Below are 13,670 nucleotides of genomic sequence, written 5' to 3' on the forward strand. Positions count from 1 at the left end.
ACTGTCACTGATGCATGGTTCAATTTGACATGTTTGATCAGGTGACTCCATGCAAAGTCTATCCACTTTGAAATTGAAATGCATGCCAGAGAATACTTACAGCACCCCTCTGTGTTTTGTAACACAGGTGGATCCGCATTACAAAACCTATAATATTATATTGCTCTCATACATTATGCATGCGACATGCCATTAGTGAAGAGAGGTAGGGGTAGGGCCAGGGGGGGTTTAATGAATTTTTCAGATGATGATGATAGGAGGATTTGCATTTGCGGGAGGTGACATTGTGTTTGTTCTGGAAAATTGGTTGATATTAAGTTTCATGGTCATGGTGTGCCTGTCCCAGCTAATACGGTTATAAAGAACTGGGAAACATCAGGTTGTGGGCTGTGTGTTGTGATCCTTGTATTTGGTTAAATTAATTAATCTCTACAGTAATCCCGACCTTGTTAGGTTAATTTCCATGCCAATGAAAAAATGTAATACTGATTACTAATACTGATTAAATACAAATATGACACGTTGTGCCTCACAGTGTTGCTTCACATTGTGTTTGACCACCATGTAATAATGTGGTATACGTTATAGTTTCATATTATGTTATTATATGACCATTATAACTACAAGGGACCAAAGAAATAACGGCCATGATTCATACAGATGTCTTCGAAGGTTTATTTGCTCTCTCCGTGTTTCAGCAGACACTGTGAAAACTACAACAACAACAACAACAAAAAAAAAAGACATACAACACATAAACCCACAATGCAACTGACCTGACCTCATATTTCATCCTCACATTTCCCACAATGCCCTCAACCAGACTGTGACCCTGTTACATTTTGCAGCATAAAACCTTACATAAAGGGCAATACATGTTTTAACTAAACATTTTAAGTACCCTTTAGAAATATTTATAAACCTTTTTAAAACCTTATCTATCTCTTATGAACTTAAATGATTATGAATTTATATCTGAAACAAACACAACAAGCACAAAAATGAATCTGTCTCTGAGACCGATATAAAAATCATAAGTAAATATACTAGGATATTAATTAGGGGTGCACCGATTGCAATTTTCTGGCCAATCACCGATTTTTAAAAAGCCTGACATGCCGATTCCGATTTTGGCCGATTCTGATTTTTTTATAACTCACAGCATACACCCTCAATGTTTGACTGCAATAGACTTTGAGTTGCCAATGTTTTGTCAAAAAACAAGATACCACTAATTGAAATTCTATTAAAGTGGACCCAGTTTACGGTCTGAGATAAAAAATGATACTTAAAAACATCAATCAAGAAAGTGTTTCAGCTTTGTAAAGGCTACTTTTCTGTCATTACCTACCACTGCAATATGAACCACTTACATGAAGGACAGAAGGCCACTTAATGAGCTCTCACATAAAACAAAAGGATCCGTGTCATGCTTACACCATAAAGCTACTCTTAGCTGCCAGTGGCTGTGTGAGGCACAGTGGTGGTTTGAGCTAAATGGTAAATCAGCATGTTAACAAGCTCACAGTGACAAATGCTAATATGCTGATGTTTGGTAGGTGTAATGTTTACTGGTGCCTCACTTCCCCCTCATGGTAACGCTCTACTGAACTAGACACAACTCAGATTTGGATCAGGTCCTTTTTCTGCTGTAGGACTGCTCATTGTTCTGACATCCCATTGGGCCAATGCATATGGGTCTAACAGTCCAAGAGTCTAGAAATGCACACTGGAGCACTGAAAAAAATTGGAGTGACATTTACTTAAAAAATGCTAGGCAAGTTTTTCCACACAGAAAGTGTTTGTAATTTGTACTCAGGCTGTTTCTAAATAATATTTATTTAATAGAACCACTTATTTTTTTAAATGAAAATACACAAGTAAAATTGCAGATTCACTGATGTCCCTCAATTGCATTTCACTTGGAAATTTCAACTAATTAAGCCAATTAACTGGTTTAGAGAATATTACTTGGATCGAACGATTCAATTTACATACAAAACTGAGGACACATAATAACAAACAATCACTAAGTAATGCACTACATGAAAAACTGCTATTTTAAAGTAAAAGCACTGGATTCGTGTTTCTTTGTAGAATTTATATAGATGATTGAAATAATAGTTACAGGGCCAAAAAAACTTTTTTTTCAGTGAGTCAGTACCATGCTAACATTTGCTAATTAACACTAAACACAAAGTGCAGCTTTTATGTTGTACAAAGGTTTGACCTGATGATAAATGTAACACCAGGCACTGACCAAAGGAAAGACAATTTATCTTGGAAGTAACATAAATGGCTGGTCTGAATTTTAAGTCAATCCTTCCTAAAAACCTAGACAATGTTATTCAAGATTTATCTCTTTGGGAACATGAATGTCTTGACCAAATTTCCAGTAGTTGAACTAAAGCAACCAACCCCAAGAATTCATTATTAGTTACAAGTTAGAAAGAGACAGAAGTTCAAAAACAGCTCTAAATCAGTTTAATCGGTATAATAGACCACTGTATTATAATAATAGACTGCTGTGCAACTACATAGAAAACAAGTGCAATGGTTTATTAATGCAAATGTATTTCAAAACTAAGCCTGAATGGTAAATATTTTATACTGCCCTGCCATTGGCAGCTGAACCAAAAACTTCAGTCAGTAATAGATTTGTTCTACGTGATAACAGTAGCCTGCTCCTTCCTCCAACAATGAAAAAGACATCAGAGGTTATAAACTGGTGTCTCCATTTGCTACAGACTGTTAATTTCCTACCAGAGGCTGTAGTTTAAAATCAGCCTTCACCAAGAAGACCAGAATATTTATATCTCACCCTCTGCCAGTACAGCGTCAGAGCTGAGCAGCCGTGATTACAACTGAAGTGTTGCGATAATGACCTTGCTTCGGGTACTCAACAAAATATTAATTAGAGGTTGCTGTGTTTATGAGTCAGCTGTGGTCGTTATGCAACCCAGGCGAGCAAAACAGCCAACTGTTTGGATGTGAATTCACCAAAAGCGCAAATTTGTGAGGTCGGTCTTTTGTCTGGAGCTGCTGCTACAGAAACCATATCATCATTAGTCTTTTATTTTCTTGACACATATTCATCAATAATGTAGAAAGCTACAGGATGAAAAATCAATACAGTAAAAAAAAGAAGAAGCCTTTTCATTGGTAGTTTTAATTGCAGGCTTGTTGCGTGATTCTATCATCCTGATGATTCTTAAGCACCTGCAGTCACAGAGGAAGCTGTTTGCAGGGGAGGGGAGGCGTTAGAGGAGATAGCATTATGAGCATCCTTGCTAATTAACTGTTTCTAGTTCCCTAACCAAAGCCTGCAGTCTCTGTCTCCCTATCATTCCTGCCCCTCCTTGTGCTCGACAGTCTGATTTGTATTCAGGTGGCTTCCTCTCCTCCCTGTGTGTGACTCTGCAGAGCAGGTGTCCATGGCTGTGGCTCAGACAATGATAGGCCACTGATAAGCTGCCTTGCACAGACTGATAGATGGGCAGAGTCCTTGTGTTTTCCACTGACGTGTCTTCAGCTGGTGTTTTGCAGTTATGGATGGTCATTTAAATGCAGGGAACATAAACTTGCAAATCCCCATGGATGTGTAGTGTCTACACACACACTCGACAGCTATGGTGAACATGAGTCTTTTTAGAACCAAACTCACACCGATAATACATTTTTTTTTACGTCTGCCAACTATTTATAGATAGAATTCTTGTGTTAAAAAGAATAGTTCATCAGTTAAATATATATAATTATTAACTGTCTTGCTGAGATTAAGATGAGAAGATTGATTCCATGGTCATGTCTGTACAGTAAACATGAAGCTAAGCCAGTTAGCTTAGAGTAGCATAATAGTTAGAAACAGACAGCCTATAACCTGTTAACCCATTGAAGCCTGGAAAGCGGATACGTCGTTTTGTAGAATTTGTATAAGCTCTCAAATACTTTTTGAATTTAATTTCTAAAAAAAATATCTATTATTTAGTAGAAGTGTTGACACTTCTGTTGAATTTCCAGAAAAACTTCAGGTTTTAGGGGCTTATTTTACAATCGCCCAGAGGTTTTACAGGCAGTTTTTACAGGCGTTTTAGGCTTCAATGGGTTAATCAGCGAGCTTTAGAGTGACTGTCGGCCCCCCGTAAACGACCCAATAGGTTGTTTGCAGAAGCATCGTATTATGATTTCTGTTTGTTGTTAGTTGGTAACCTCTAGTGACCTTTAGTAATATTGACCGGTGCAAAGGTGGAAGTCAGGTGATGCAGTATAAAGAACGACAACATCTGCATAGGGAGGAGGTCAGGGTGGATGGAAGGGTAAAAATAAAGTACTTTTGTTGCCTAAACCTAACCAAACTGTGACCATTTCAGTGACACCCACGTCTTTAAAACTGCAATAACTACAACCTACGTGGTTGTATGGGTAGGAGGCATAGGAGTAGTATACATATTGTGTTATATTTAAACGGAGTCAGGCTAGCCTTTTACCCGCGTTTCAAGTCTTTCTGCTAAGCTTAACTAGCTGTAGCTTCATATTTATCCCACGGATGAGAAAATCAATATCACTCCCATGTCTAACTCTTAAAAAAATCTTGAACAATTTCTAATCAGCCTTACTCGTAGAGGTGGGGGAAATAATCGATACAGCATAGTATCGCAATATTTTGCATGGCAATATTATATCGATTCATGGCCGCCAAGTATCGATATTTAGCTGTGAGGCCGTCAGTATTTCTGCCTCTTTTTGTTCCGGAGGCCATAGCAGGCTCACTTTTGGGAATACACTGGAGTTACTGGTATCATATGAAACTGGAAGATGTAAGGAATCTATAGGCACCATGTTCATCAGGATATCATTGGGAGGTTGTCTAAATAACGTTGTAAAGTTAGGATTTTTTTTAAAGGTTGTTTTTAGGCTAGCAGTGAAGCTTAAAGTTGAGGAAAATTTGATAAAATGCTGCAGTTGTTGTCATCCATAAATGGATTGATAAATGATGTCAGTTCAGTTCAGTTTGACTGAATACTTTGTTGGTCAGTCTTTGGGTTTGGGTTAGTCAAGTATCAGGATAGATCAGGCCTCTGGGGATTCACACCTCTTATTAATCGGCTGAACAATCGTTAATAGCAGAAGTGTGAGTCACATGACTTGAACTCATTTGAGTCACAACAAAAAAAAGAGTTGCAACTTGACTTGAACTTTAACACCAATAACTTGTGACAAAGCCAGGATCTTTGCTATGAACGTGCAATTTCAACACTGCTTTTTATGATTCAGTTCAGTTGCACTTGTTTGAAAAGCAACAACAATTGTATTATTACTCTCATTAAAATCATTAAAATGGCATTACATTCGCAGAGTTAAGGATTGGGTCTTGACTTGTGACTTGCAAAGCAATGACTAGGTCCCACCGTTGATTAGTAGCATGTAAAAACATCACTAACCTGGTGCCAGTTGTTTTCTAGTGTTCCTGTGTTAAAGGGCCTGTCAATAAATCTGTGAGTCTTAGCAGCAGGTTCCAATCTTGCGTTGAATCTTAGTGGTGCATTGACCTTTTTGTATACATTTGGATCACGGACTGTACCTTTAAGCGCTCTGAAACCACGTCTGGCAGTGCAGTGTTATCTTTTAGTTGCTGGACTTACAGACAGATCCCAGTAGTCGGAGCGGTCCAGTATTCCCCAAGTGAACAGTTCTGTACGTGATGATATTGTGCTTCCTGATCCTGGCATCCGGCATGATACCACGGCGATTATCTCCTGTAATCTTTAATAACGTCCAAGGGAGGAAGACAGAGTGCAATAAGCTGCGTTTGCTGTAACTGTCCCTGGCCGAACAAGGTGAGGGAGAGAGAGATGTAGTGTGCTGTTGTGGCAGAGATCCTCTAACCTTCCTGTAACTCTTTTAATGCTGTTTATTTTGCAGATGAATTGAGGTTGCAAAATCAGTTTCTGTCCAAATAGTTTAAACTGCTACAAAGCAGTGGCCTTAGGGTCATTTATTGTTCCCAAATGTTTAAGGTTTATCTTTTTTTTTTATTTAGTCTAGGCTTTGGGTAGACCAATGCTCAGAAATTAATTTATTTTAGTTTTTTTTAGTGTTCTTTGAAAAATAAGCAGCACCGACCGAGGTCTGTGAATTGTAGCTTCAAGATCAGTTTTTCATTAAAACAAACTAACTTTGTGACTTTGGTCACAGGAGTGATGTTTGTGCCAAACTTTCTTTAACAAATGAGGCCTCAGGGTTTGTCACTCCCCGCTGAGCTGCAACGTTAATGTCAGTGTGTGCATCTGGGTGTATAATTGAAAAATGACTACATATAAATTAATGCTGCCAAAGCTACAGCATGGTAATGTGATGTAAATGGGGACTGGAGGAAAATAAGGAAATACTACTTGGTTTAAAATAAATCTAAATTACAACATGCCTTTGGACCAGCCATCCATCTTTGGAGTTAAAAGTAGATTCGTCCCAAGTGACACTAATATCATTGTTGACCACATTCGTTGGTGGAGACCAAATCAGAGCTAAAAGAGAGTGAATGTTAGACTCGCATTCGTCCACTATGAATTCTGATGTTACTCTGTGTCTGCAAGTCCTGCAAACCTGCATTCTTTCTAATGGCCATCAGGGGGCGACTCTACTGCCTGCAAGAAGAAGTCAGATTTTATAGCAGAAAATGAGAATGAATGAATGAACCCTTTTCATGTCATTGCACAGAGTAACAAGTACAAGTACAAAGAAATTGAGCCATCAACCCGTCCAGAACGTATAAAACACCCACAAACAATATCACAAGGTAAACAGGACAGGAAGACAGGGTATGAAGAGAGAGAAATACAGCACACATGAGGAGAGGAAAGGAGGAAAAAAGCATGAAAAAAACCTCAGCAACATGAAATGACCCTACTTCTCAAAATTTCTTGTCTACTGCCTGCAAGAAGAAGTCAGATTGTGTAGAAGTCAATGAGAAAATGACCCTACTTCTCAAAACACAACAATCAGCTGCAGCATCAATTAAAATTTCTTCTAGTTAGACAGAAAATAAATGTTTTTCCAGTCTTCCCTGTGCTGCTTTGTACTTGTTGTTTTTGCTACTTGACACTAATTGTTGACAATTTTTAATGAGAGGAACCACCTTGATGCAGAAAAAAACAAAACATTGGTGAATGCCAAATTTACGCTTCGAAGGTAAATTTCAGGATATAATATTGTATTATTACTTATATTTATTATATGTTTAGACCTGAGATGGGTAAAGTGTGAAAACCTGTACATCAAAATGCAGATACAGTACATAGAAAAGTGTTTGAGCTTGATCTAGGAAGAAGAGCCACTGGGAGACATGGCAGGCTGCCGGCAGTCTAGCGTGGAAATAAAAATGGGCAAACAATCAAGAACAAGCACTAAACTGACAGTATTGATCAAGTTGTTTGCAGAGGGGAGGCGGAGAGGGGAGAGTTTGCGGGTGATGGCGAGGTTTTCAGCCATGCTGATGGGCTCATGTTTTTCTGCCTGTGATCATGGATGACGACTCATGGTGGCCACGGCTGCTCCATGTCCGCAGCGAATCCTGGAAGGATATTTATGTTGACAGCCTTCCTTCTCCCACCGAGCCCGGAAGGAGGATCACACAACCTGTCACTCAGATTGATGTCTCCCCTGACGGCACAAGTTAAAAGGAAAGGAGGAGAAGGTAATGAAGAGAGGATAGAGGATGGAGAATGCTCCCAGGGTTAGAGACGTATAAAGATGATCTCTTGCTGCTGCATCATCTGTATTCAATTTATCATATTGGCATTCACAGAGATACACAAGCCATACTGTATGCACTGGGAGTTGTACCCAGAGCAATGTTGTGTAGAGCAAAGCTGCTCTATTTCACAGCTTTGTAGAGTATGTCTTTGATGTGTAGCCTGTTCATGAGAGGGAAAAAAGCATGTAGGGAAGAGCTCGGTCATACAATATGGATCAAATGAAAAGGAAATAAAAAGATTGCGCTGTAATGTCATATGCGTGCCCCCATTGCATATTGTTGCTGTATTTATTATTTGCCGATATGGTGAGACGGGCAGCTACATAGAGTGGCGTAACTGTTATCCAGTCCCATCATCTTCAAAATGGGATGTCGTTTGCTTTTGCAGGTGCGTCATTCAACCTCAACCAAGAACGAGTTTCCCCATCTCTGCGTGCTTTGATATCAGAAAATGATTTGTTTTCATACCGTGGCCCTGCATTGTGCAACAGGCAATGTTTGCTACATGGCCAGTGCCTCTACATAATGATGAGGGGCAACATAATCTAATTTCTTCTGTCATTTACAGGACAGATTGTTCAAATGGAGTAATAACAATCTCCTCTACCGTTTCGCCGCCTCTCCTCGTCCTCTTTCCCATCCTCCCTTCTGTCCTTCTCCTGCTCCCTGCCTATTTCTGCCCTATTCATTCCTTGAAGAATGCATTTGAAACCATGCAAATGAGAACAAGTGAACAAATGAATGTTTCATGAATGCTTTTATGATGAGAAAATGCAAATGAGGATGAGTGAATGAATGAATGTTTAATGAACGCTTGTTTAATGAAAAGGACTTATTAACTAGAGCGCTGACTTAGCACTGCGCCGCAGCCCGGGCCTACCACGCATGAAAGGATCACATTATATTTTGGCAAGGTGGTGATACAACACATTTAGATGAACAAGCGCCGCTAATCAGTCGGACCTGATTGACAGGACGCAGACATATTGAATTAGCATTTAACTGTCACTTTCCCTCGCCGGCCTCTATTTGTTTTGGATAATGCTGCACAAACATACAATCTGATGGAGTAAAATTGATCAGGCAGTGCCAGCCGAGCCACATTTTTGGCTTCTGAGGCTGAGCTGGGGATAGAGGCCTCACACATGAGGGAGATATATCACTCGCCTCATTAGCTGTTGTTGTCATATTTCCCCTCATCTCACACAGAGAGGTGGAGAAAAATAATATTTAATTTCACCCTCATGTCCTCTAGAAGGTGCTTAGGAGAGTGAGAAGTTGTGTGTGTGTTGGTTTCAAGTGTGTTATTTCACCTTGTGGATGTGCAAAGGCTATTGACTAATGCGTGCAGGTTTGTGCATGATAAATGTGTGTGAACGCCTTCAAATGAGTACAACCTTGGGTGTGAGCGTTAGTATTTACCTCTGCTTGAAAGTACCTTTAATCGTAATGTTTAAAGCCATTGTGGTGCGACTTCTCTCTCTTTATGGCTTCTTGCTGCCGCCTCCATCACTCTCTCTAGACTGGCCTCATCGCTGAGGTAAACCCAGGAGGAATCACTGGTTGATACACTGGAGTGTAGTTTCTTTATTTTTCCACATAAATCTTTATTGGCAAGAGGTTTGCAACATTAAAGCAACCCTTCAGACATCTTTCAAAATATGTAAAATGCTATGATAAATATTTTGTTTAGCATGGTTTTCCCACACAGATTGAAAATGTAGAACACATCATACAGACAAACAAACAAACAAACAAACAAACAAAAAGACTCTTGAAGCACGTCTACTCTTACCACCAACATGTCTGGCATCTGCTGTGTGCAACAGTGTACCTTTCACCATAGTGCAATAAAGAAACATTTTTGAGATTTGTCAATGTATCTCCCACATTTTGCCAATCACTATTTATCGACATTAAGCTCTCTTTCCCTTTTTATTTTATGTACTCTGAGTGTTCATCCACTTTTTATTGGCTGGGTAGTAGAGGCACTTTAATAGGATAGAGAGCTCCTGAGGTGTTATAGCATAGATCTATTTTATATAACAAATATGACACAGTGGTAGGTCCAAATACAAAAAACTCATTTAATGTCTGGCCTCAAGTGGCCATGACCATGGCTGAAAGCCATTGAGGCCCCAATCTTTAATATCCAATACATGAATAACAACTTTATAGTGATAAGAAAAATGCATAGGATTCAATTACATTTTCCCAATGTCTATTTAATTTGGAGTCAGTATTTTTTTCACAAGATGTTAAGGCTTCACTGCGTAATTTCACTTTTTTCCAACATCAGTCTGGTTGTGATTTTAAAGCTGCAATAATGTGTTTCGTTGGCCACTTATGGGCAGCAAATCAACATTCATCACCTGATTAAGTTCTTATGGTGATAATGTTTGCCAACTATGTTTTATTGACACATCCAATAGACATAAAGCAGCTTTAGCATTCATTTGGAGTTGTGTTTCTGTCTATCTGACACATTTAAATCCAATTATTAACTCAATCTAATTAACTGTTAACTGTTAACTGTTTTTGCACCATTTTGGTCTCCACCAATTGCTAACAAAAATATCTGTCTCTTTAGCAGCTGTCCACTGTTTGGTGCTGACCAGGAAGTGTGCCTGAGGCTTTCGGAGCTTTTTTTTCTTCTCTCAGCTTTGGTTGACTCCAGAAGTTAGCATTGTTCTAGTATCCTTGACAAAAAGCTTATGGGATTTTTCCATTGGATTTGGAATTATTGCAGGAAATTAGCTCTTTGACAAAGTTTTCTTCAACAAAAGCATCTTCACAAATTAGTACCATTTTTATGATTTCTGAAGTATAAATGCAATTGCTAGCAGTAAAAAGCTAACATTAAGCTATAAACGAGCTACACCACGGTTGCATGACCTCAGTCACCACCACTAAGCTGACAATCATGCTTAATGTTCCCGACATCATCTGTAGTCTCATTCAGCCACTTGTTAAGACTTGATGTATTTACTGACAGTTTATCGTAGATCAAAAAATGAGAAACTCTTACAAGACAAGAGAACCAGAACCACAAAATAGCTGACCCATTTCCTGGTTTTAGGACTCATTCCTGATCATATCTAAGTCATTTCACATGTCAGTAGAGATATCTATCATGATGTAACATGTGGGAAACCATATATGAAAGCCATCTTTTGGATACTTCATACTCCAACTACAAAGATCAGAATAAGCGATGTCCAAATGACGTAAATGTTGCTGCAACGTAGTTTTGCCTCTCTTTATTTGATATAGAAACAATTAAACAATGTCAAAAAATATATAGAACATAATTTTTTTTACTCTATACACTAAAAATCCTCCATGGAGCTGAGGGGGACTGCACTGCTGTATGATAATCTCTGTGGGTTAATCTTTATGGGCAACACCTTTCACATTATACAAATGTGATTAGTGCAATTTTAAGAGACACTTTTCTTTTAAATAGATAACAGTTGAATTCAGAATATTTCCCAGGGAACTGCTTGATGGTTCAACTGTACATTGTGTCCTTTAGATTAGCCAGTGAATGTATAAAAATGAAAGGCTCATGGTCTAATGGCAGGGTGGCCCTGTTTTATAATCCCTGAATGAATTTAAACCTTTCAGCTTTAAACAGAACCATATTATTCCAATAACCGTCATTATCCCTCATATTAGCTTAGCGGAGAGAACACGCCAAATGGCAAGGGCCACTCTGTCTCCTATTTGACCTTCCACACCCATACTAACACTCGCTGCATATGCTCTCTCTCCCTCCGTCCCCCCGCCCCCCCTCTATCTACCCATCTTCTCTCTCTCCCCCGTTGCTACAGTTGCGTTAGGGGGAAATGGGGCTTAACAAAAATATTGTCAAACTGCCTGGAAAGCCGAGGGGAGGAAGCTGGGCGAGCATATCCAAATAGCCTCAATTTGAATTGCTAATTTGAGCTCCAAAATAAAAAAAAGTGTTGACAGAGCTGAGAGCGGAGCAGAGGAGAGTAGGTCCTTAATAAAGCAACAGTGTTAACTCTTGGGTGAGCGGCTTCAGAGCGAGATCAAAGCGTTTTAAAACAGGGCAGACTTAAGCTTCTTCAGGGGACCTTTCTCACCCATACACACCTCTCCCTCTCTCTCGGTTTCCCACTAATTCTGTCCCTTCAGTCGCTAGCCTCCACAATCCCCTTTTCTCACAGCTTGGGCTTTTGGATGAGAACTGCTACTTCCTCAAAGAGCATGCAAATGTGCGAATGTATGCGCGACAGAGACAGAGAGTGAGGCGGAGGGGAGAGGGAGGGAGGAAGAAGGCGAGCTTTGTTAGAGATGTCTAAATTGGGTTGCTTTTGTGCAAATCCACTGATCTCTTTCAAATGAAAAAGGGAAACATGTGCTTTTGTCTCACTAATAGGCTGTCCACACAGGAGGGACCCGCACATCAAAACACAGAGTTACACATGTGGGATAGGAGTCAGCCGCTGATGGAGACACAAACACAACACATGCATGTCTTTACCTACATGTTTACAAGTCATCTGTGCACATGTTTTAAGTGCTATTAGAGTCTGAGGGATAGGGCCATTTAGCTTAGCTTAGCTTAGCTGTGACTGAAGCATTGAAACTATTATTTGTTATAATCTAACTGATTTTGCACAAGAGATGTTCAATGAACATTTAAGGCTTACTTCCTCTATTGAGCTGCAGGTCAAGAGAGCACATTCTGCCCTCATACTGAACAAGACTCACTTCCTCTATTTAGCTACAGGTCAAGAGAGCACATCGTGCCCTCATACTGAACCTTTCCTGAAAACTGGTTAGAACTAGATCATGGTGCAGCTATTTCAGTAAAAAACATGAACACAAGTATCCACACCATAGGCTTTAAAAAATAACTAAGAAAGGAAAGGTGTTAAAAGTTTTTAAATGAAATATCACAAGGTGTCCAGTATCGGTTGGCTACTGTGTCACCACCCAAAATTGACCAGTTGCGACAAGCCCGACCTATTGTTGGGGTGAGTCCTAAACCCAGAAGAAAACAGTGAAATGAGGAATTTTTTTGGTACTCTGGCTTGTGCTCCTGGTGTGGACACTGGAGAGGATTATTCTTTCAATAAATGGTAAACTTTATTCAGTTGTTTTGAGTCTTTTGTAAAAAACAAGTATAGAACAAAAGAACCGGGGCAGAGTGCGGGAGGCTTTAAGAGCCCCGGCTCTAACAAGATATATTCCTCAGAGTGTTTCGTCTTTAAGGTTAACTGGTTACATAACACAAAGCACACTTTTGATATAGTTTCCTGCAGTTTAATTTACTTTGCTCATTAAGAAGAGTGGTTAAACTCTTGGGCTTAGCACAACACCTGTGCTGGGTCTCTTGAAACCTGCCACCAAAACAGATTTTTACAGCATTTTCTATAACAGTGATACAGTAATGGCATTAAAAACTGCATAAAGACATTATAGCTATTACTTTAACATTTTGGGTAATAACTTTGTTTATATAGCACCTTTAAAAACAGCCTTTACAAAGCCAAGCATGAGTCAAACTGCACATAACTCTTTCTGCACAATGAAGTCTAAACATCCAGGGGAAGAAACAATTATCAGAGCACATTTCTGAGTGGAGGTGAATTTTAATTTATGAAGCCGTAATAGAGCAAATAATAACTGAGACACACACCCACCACACCTGCATCCTATGACGGCGTATTAGGGCCAAGTATGAACAAAATAAATAAAATACAGACCCGGGGAAGGGGGTAATATTTTGAGAAAAAAGTTGCAAAGTTATGAGATTAAAGTGAGAAATCTACAAGAAAAAAGTCACAGATTCAAAAGATTAAAGGTGTCGAATCTGCAAGAAAAAAGTAATAAATCTGCAACTTTTTTCTCGCAGATTTGCCACTTTAAATCTCGTAAATCTGCG

The sequence above is a fragment of the Centropristis striata genome, chromosome 11, assembly GCF_030273125.1.
Source record: "Centropristis striata isolate RG_2023a ecotype Rhode Island chromosome 11, C.striata_1.0, whole genome shotgun sequence".
NCBI lineage: Eukaryota > Metazoa > Chordata > Actinopteri > Perciformes > Serranidae > Centropristis > Centropristis striata.